At 34.9% G+C, this 8275-nt stretch overlaps 1 pseudogene; it reads left to right on the top strand.

Annotated features, from left to right (window-relative positions):
• The first annotated feature begins 7038 nt into the window (after positions 1-7038).
• LOC127552599 (interferon alpha-1-like) lies at positions 7039-7496 on the top strand (annotated as a pseudogene).
• Positions 7497-8275: the final 779 nt, after the last annotated feature.

Below are 8275 nucleotides of genomic sequence, written 5' to 3' on the forward strand. Positions count from 1 at the left end.
GAAAGAAAAGGCTGGAATGTGCCTGAGCTTTCCCAAACTATACTTCCAGAAACTTTGAATAATGTTACAAAACCAATTCTGTAGCAGCAGAACCCACAAAAATACAATTTCCCAGCCCAAGACAACTTGAAAAGATAGGAAGGAAGGTTTGTCTCACTGCAGTTAAAACATAGGATGGTCTAGCTCTAGCACAAGCTGTTCCAGCACAGACTGTGTCACAGCAATTCCATGGCACATTTTGTTGGTGATTGAATAACTGGCACTGAGGGAAGTACTTTTCTGTATTCCCTATACATGGATATGGCTTACAGTAGCATTAGTATACCAGAGCTGGCAGCCACACAGTTACAGGGACCTCAATCACAATTCCAGGGCAGAAAGGAGTCCTTGTGGTCATTCACAGACAAGAGAACAGTTCTGGACAATAATAAATACACCTATCTTTAAATTATATCACCTCAGAAGAACTGAAAACTTACAAACTCCCACAACTAGCTCTGAAGATAGCTGCACCAAAAAACCCTAAAGTTTAAGTTTAAAGCAGTGCTTTAGAAAGTGACATAGAAAATTAAATATTTACATTATCTATATTCTCCTCTATTTTATTTCATTGTGTTAAATATTTTCTAATTATATTTTTAATGTAGTTCAGGTAGTACTTTCGTAGGTGGTTGACTGCATTATAACCAATGACCCTGGTTTGGCCATTTCTTACTCAGGGGCTATCACTTTGTTTCTAATTCTTTGCTTTCACTAAAAGTGCTCCTGTAAATATTTTTACTTAACCAGAGACTTTCTTCTTATCAATAACTCATTAACGTATAAACTTATCAGTGGAATTTCTCTGTCAAAGGGTATACTCAAACTTCTTTTGCTTGCTCTTAAAGCCAGCATGTTATAGTGAGAAGACCATAAGATTAGAAACTGACTTATAGTAGATACCTAGCTCTAACACTTTACAGCTATATGACCCTGAGTAATTCACTTTATCATTTTCCTCATCTGTAAAATAGGATCATTAATATTTACATTTCCTGTCTTTCAACTGTGTTATATGGAAAGTATTTTGTAAAAATAAATGCTATACAAATATGTTATTATTGTTATATGTTTCCCTTATAGTGTTTTATGATAAATTTCCTTTTTTAAAAAGTCAGAATTGGCATTAAGCTGCTTTGGGGAAAGAGAGGAAAAAAGTTGGGGGATTCTCCCTAAAAGGCTTCAGGAGATGTGATACCAGTGAAAACAATAGATAGAGATTGGTTTAAAAACAAAACTAAGTTACAAGGTGGGGCACCTGAGGTAAACCTCACTTCCAGGCCCAGCACACACGAGAGTAAAACCAAAAAAGTAAGAGGAAAAAAAAAGAAATCTCACACCAAAAGCCTATAAGCAGTGTTGCACTGAGGCCAGCAGAGAGCAGAAAAGATGCATTTAATCAGTTTGTTCATATTCATTCCATTGATAAAATGACTGAAAGAAGCTGCAGTGGTTAAGCCTATGGACAAAGTGAAGGTTGAGAAACAATAGTCACAGAATAATAAATTTAGAGTTGGACCAACTTTAAGGTCATTGAATTCAACCTCTCATTTTAGAAATGAGAAAACTGAGGCACAGAGATGAAATGATTGCCCAGGGTCCAGGCAGAAGTATTTGGACCCAGATCTATTTGATTCCACTCCAGCAGTCTACCTATATTATTCCATACTGACTCAGGTGTTCTGACAGAACAAATTCACAAAGCCACAGCCCAAATGAAAGACTTGAGAACTGGGTCTGAGATTGTCAACAAAAGGGAAAAAACTGGAGCCTACCATAATCACAATAGACATAATATTCATGCTAATCCCACAAATTAAACGAAACCTAACAGTAGTTTTAACATATAAAAATGACTGACAAGAACTTGATTTAAATATAAGCAAGTATATGTAACATATTCTTTGAAGCTATAATCTTTCTCCTCTAAATGTAATCATTTGTCCTAATTAACAAATATATTTTCCTTCCCTCCTACTTCTTCACTCTTCCTCCTAGTGAAGAATAATGGAGGAAAAAAAATCTTCATAAAAAATGTTGTTAGCCAAATAAAACAAATTTTCAAATTTAAGTTGTCTAAGAATGTATGTCTATCACCTCTCTGGCAGGAAATGGAAAGTGTTTCCTTTTCAATGCTCTGGAATTTTAATTTGTCATTTCAAGGATAATGTTCTAAAATTGTTTTTCATTATAATATTCTTATCCTTGTACAAATTTTTCTCCTAGTTTTCAATTCACTCTGCATTATAGAGCTTCTATAGGTGTTCTCAGTTTCTTCTAAACCTGTTATTACTCACAACATAATGATATTCTGTTAGTTTTTCTCTCTCTTTTTTTACTACTACCAAAAATTTTTATATATATACATACATATATTTGTGTATATATATATACATATATATACACACATAGATATATATTCCCTTTTAATGCTTCTTTCATTTCTTTGAGACTATAGACTTAGTGGTATTACTGAGTCAAAGGATATACTCAGTTTTATGATTTAGTAGTAAAGTTCCAAATTGCTTTACAAAAAATCTGGATCAAGTCACCTGTCCTCACCAACCAGCTATTATCCCAATTCTTCCTCATACTGATATGTTAGGTTTCCAGATCATGACTAGTATGTCCTCTTACGGTTCTAGGCTTACCCCTTAAAGTTTGAGGGATATCATTCATCAATATGTATGATTCATGAATCCCTCATAAGTGTACTTTGCACTATGATTTTCCTCTGAGAATCATTTAGTCAAATGGGTTTCATTTTAAGGAAGAAGCTTTTACTAAAGTGATACATTAAAAATAATTGATATAAAACATCTCTTCAAAAATTTATGACACTTGCCCACTAATAGTATAGGAGAAAGTGGATATAATTTTAGAAGGGAAAAACTCTTAAAGGATTTTATGGAATGTCACACTAGCTCCAATCTCTGAAATAACTACAGTTCTAAAGTAGTTTGATATTTTTTAATATGACCTCTAAAGCATCTTCAAATTTCTTCAATCTGAATAATTACAGTTTCTCTTAATGTAATTCCAGTTCCAAGGAGTTCCCATACTTAGTCTAAAGTTAGTGTTTGATTAAAATGAAACCCTGTGTCTGAAATTGATTGACAGATTATAACTGTTTTTAAGAAGGATAGTGTGAATTGATTTTACATAATCAACATCACCACTCTGACATTCTTTCTCTAATATTGATATTTGTTGGCCCTAACAAACTACTGGATTATGTTTGGAAAAATTGATAATACCAAACCCTGGTTAGTTCTTTAGTATTTGGGGAGGTTCCACATTTCCTTTTTGAATGCCTTCCTCAATGCTATCTTACTAAGGAATCTCAGGAAAAATCTGGGTGGCTTAGTTCACAATTAAAATGAGAAATTAATGTTCTTCTATACTTCCAAATATATGGAGATACAATTTAACAAATCAATATCTTTTTTTTCCCAACGATCTCTTTCTTGTTGCTTACAAAAAGGCCTTTTTATTTTGGTGTTTAGTTGTATCCAAGTCTTTGTGATCCCATTTGGGATTTGCTTGGCAAAGATGTTGGAGGAGTTAGCCATTTCTTTCTCCAGTTCATTTTACAGATTAGGAAATTGAGGCAAACAGGGTTAAGTGACTTGTCCAGTGTCATACAGCTAGTAAGTGTCTGAGACTAAATTTTAACGGGTTATCCTGATTCCAGACTCAATATTCTATCTACTGAACCAACTAACTCTCTACCACTCAAAAAAGACCTTTCCCAACTCAAAAAAGAAAGGAAAGGAAGAGGAAATCAAGTCTTCTTTGTCAAAGGGAAAATCTACACATATAGACTTCTCCTCCCATGGTTAGAGATTTGAGTTGACTGGAACATAATTCTTTTAGGTAAGAAGCCAAACAAAATTAACTAGTTGTTTATAACAGTACTAATTCATTGGCTTCAAGGCACTGGAGTTCTCATTCTCTCCTTCCTCCACCAAAGGGCCCAACAAAATCAACACTGAGTTGGGGAGAGGAGTGGGAGGGCACTTTATCTTCTCCCATTCCTGATGCTGTTTGAGTAGTCTAGAATAGTGGCTATAAGAGAGTTGTTAAGAATCCCCTTTAAATCAGCCACAGGTTTTAGGAGTGAAAGAATTCACTCATTCCCGAATTATTAGTTGCAAAATAAAAGTTTATTGTTAGATGAAATCAGTTTACCAAGAGACTGACTTTTATAGTGACTTCTATTGGAAAATGGAGTTTTGCTCTGAGAATGCAGTTCTCAGTGGACAGAAGGTCCTGGCAGCAAAGGGAGCTACCAAGGTCCATCTGCTATTATAGTGGGTCTTAGTGGGGGCTGGGACAGCCCAAGTTGGCTCATTTACAAACTGGGTTTCAGCTTGAGCTGGAATTTGAATAGAATTGAATGAGTTTCTTTAATTCAATAAGGTAGGAATTCTTTTGCTCAGGACTGAACCAACCCCATCTAGATAACAGAAAGAAACTGTTTGTCTTGTTTCCCTCAGTGGGGTCCCTCACTGAGGCAGAGTTGAAGATTTTCTCCTTCAAGGAGTTTTAGAGTTTTAGGGTCCCTTCTTCACTCCCACTAAAAAAGATCCTCTACTATACCAAAGATTACCTCAAATTAGTCTCCAGTGAATTCCTGCCATAGTAAGGGCTGTCATTCTGGAACTTTAAACTTGGGCAATAAGATAAGTAGGCTCAGTTAAGTACTAAATAAAAAAGATCAGGTAAACTCTGAACAGTATACTTTCTCTATTTACATATGTATATAAATATATATATATATGTATATATACATAGAGAAAGAACTACATCCATTCTCAAATACATTCTAAGGCTTTATTAAGATAGGTTATTTGTGTGGACATCTTGAAGCTCCGACAACCCCTAATATCTACGTTAGTCAAAAGAAAATCTGGAATTGAAAATCCATATGTAACTACTTCATGTAAGTACAGTATGACTCTAAGCTAATTGATCATTAAAAAGTATTCCTGGCTAATTGAAGATAGCCAAATTTTCTGATTCTATGACTTTACTGATTAATATATCAATAGCCATGAAGGTGACTGAAGCAGATTCTGTGGAGTACTTAAAGCTTGGTCAGACATAAAAGTTGTCAATGTCATCCTCTGCCATTCTGACTTTTGTTTTTCCAGAGGACTCTGCTAACTCTGAAGAGAAAATAAGGCTGATGACTTTGGATAACTTTGACTCATTTAAATCCAATTCAAACACAAGTCAAGACAGTGATGTTATTGATCCCCTTCCAAAATGAAGAACTAACAATAACAATCCCACAGAGTTGGAAATTTCTTTAAAAATCTTATGACATTGTTTCAGCTTGAGTTCTTATTATATTCAATTCAACTCAACAAATATTATGATACAAAACATAGTGCAAGAAGTATAAATGAAGTCGCCTTTCCCCTCAAGATATTTACATTTTGCTGAGGATAGAATCTAATATGTATACAAGTAAGTATAGTACTAGGAAAATTGAGAAGAAAGAATGCTTAAAACCTAAGTAGATCAGATAAAGTTTCCAAGAGAAAGTGACTCCTTCTTAAACCTTAAAAGAAAAAAAAAGGCATTCTGAGAGGTTCATCCCAACAAAGGAGACAGAATTTTCAAAAGGATAGAGGCAGGACTGAGTCACTAATAGGATGACTGGAACACAGAATTTATAAAGGGATATAATATGTAATAAAAATGGAAAAGATAGATAGGAATCCAAATCTAAAAGAATTGAAATATCATGCTAACTAGTTTATATTTTATCTTATAGAGAATTGGAAGACACTGAAGGCTGTTACAGACACATCCAGAAAGAAAAATTTTAATGGTATGGCAGATGAATGGAAAGTGGAGGCACTAGAATCAGAGAAAGAAATCAAGGATATAACTGAGAGGTCATAGGGCCTGCACCAGGTAAGGAAAAACGCTAAAGGGACAAAGGGAGGAATATGAGAAATTTTGTGAATGTAGAATTGGTAAGACTTGGGAAAAGAAATGGGAAAAGGGAAGAGGGAACTTCTCATGCAGATGCACTCATTTTGTACTTCTTTGACTTCTCCATTAGGCTTTACATGCTTTCTTTATGTGTTGTCTTTCCCCCATTAGATTGTAAGCTCGCTGAGGACAGGGACTTTCTTCTTTGTATTTATATCTCCAGCACTTAAAACAGTGTCTGACACATGGGAGGTGCTTAATAAATCCTTACTGGCTATGGATAACAGAAATAGGAAAGGAAGGTTAGGCTGATGAGGGTGAAAATGGAGGACAGGTACAAACAATAAGTTCCATTGTTGCCATCTTAATTTAAATGCCTCTAGATTATATAGAAGGTAACATTCATATTGTTACATAATAATATCAATTGGTACTTGACAATACCTGGATTGGAAGCTACCTCCAGACGCAATTTGAACCCATGAGAGCTGTAAGATCTCTAAGAGAGAGAATGCAGAATAGAAGAAAAAATGGCTCAGGGCAGAGCCCTGAGATATACTCAGCAAAGGGTTTAAGAAGAGATAGGAATGATATTAAACAGAAATAAAAGAGATTGGAGAAAAATAACTGAGAAGAACAGTGTTATGGAACTCAAAGGAAGACAAGAGGTGATGAGGGATTGAATGTAAATGGTGACAGTGGTAATTCAAGGGAGAAGATCAATAGGTTATAGCAACTTACTAGAAATGTAAAACAAATAGGTATTGGGGGAGGGTCCTTCATCAATAGGAATTTAATCTGAATAATTCTCTTTAAGAATTTGATTACACTTAAACAGAACCAAGGATGGATTTTAATGACACCTTCAGTTGATGTGGGAACTGAACAAAAGTGAATAGAAAGTCCAGGAAAATCCCATTTAAAGTAAAGAAAATTACACTCATCAGTATGTAAGAGAAAGTGGCCTTGAAGCAAGATAACTGGAGAAGATGAGACAAAAGGTCACTGATCTCCCAGCTCAGTCAGCCCCAAGTTATCCTCAGTGTCACCATGATCTCCTAGAGCTTGTTGCCAGTTAGTCTGATGCTGCTCTCTTCTAGCATCGTCTGCTCCCTGGACTGTGACTTGAGTCAGAACCTGCAGGAAGACTTTTCCCTTCTCAATCAAATAATTGGAAAAGGCCATAATCATTGTTCATGAGATGCTCCAGCAGATCTTTACCATCTTCAGTCTGAATGATACTCCTGCTGAATGGAACCAGAACCAGCTCAGCCAACTGCTTATTATATTGGATATGCAGATGGAACAGCTGGAGAGGTGTCTTGAGTGGGAAGGAACTTCCTTTGGAAGTGAGAATCCCAGACTGGCACTGATGAGTTACTTCCAAGGCATAAGTCAGTACCTATAAAGTAAAGAATATAGGTGCTGTGCTTGGGAGATTGTGAGAATAGAAATCAGGAGATCTTTCTGTTCATGAAAAAAAAATCACAAGAAATCTCAGGAACTAAAGAAAAAATGGACTCTCCGAATACATTATCTCATTTCCCAAAATCCAGCACTCAATTATAGTGGTATTAAATGAAAAAAAATCTGAATTGACTGAATATTGTTTTAAAATGCAAGCTATCAGGTTGTATATTGAAAAATGTTTAGAATACAGATAAGTATAATATATGCTTAGCAGCTCAAGAACCTAAACATTTTGAAATCCATATTTACATATTTGTTGTCTCTTTCTAGTTGTAATATTTATTATTTATAAAACTTTTACTTTTCAATTTTGTATATTAAACCTACTGCCAATTTGTTTAAATAAATATATTTGTTAAAAAAGAATTTTTGTCCTAAGTTGAACACTTTTCTTTTTTCTTTTTCTTTTTTTTAATTTTTAAATAATTTTTTATTGACAGAACCTATGCCAGGGTAATTTTTTACAACATTATCCCTTTCACTCACTTCTGTTCTGATTTTTCCCCTTCCTCCCTCCACCCCCTCCCCCAGATGGCAAGCAGTCCTATACATGTTAAATAGGTTACAGTATATCCTAGATACAATATATGTGTGCAGAACTGAACAGTTCTCTTGTTGCACAGGGAAAATTGGATTCAGAAAGTATAAATAACCCGGGAAGAAAAACAAAAATGCAAGCAGTTGATATTCATTTCCCAGTGTTCTTTCTTTGGTTGTAGCTGCTTCTGTCCATCCTTGATCAATTGAAACTGAGTTAGATCTCTTTATCGAAGAAATCCACTTCCATCAGAATACATCCTCAAACAGTATCGTTGTT

Source organism: Antechinus flavipes, chromosome 1 (assembly GCF_016432865.1).
Source record: "Antechinus flavipes isolate AdamAnt ecotype Samford, QLD, Australia chromosome 1, AdamAnt_v2, whole genome shotgun sequence".
Taxonomy (NCBI): Eukaryota; Metazoa; Chordata; class Mammalia; order Dasyuromorphia; family Dasyuridae; genus Antechinus; species Antechinus flavipes.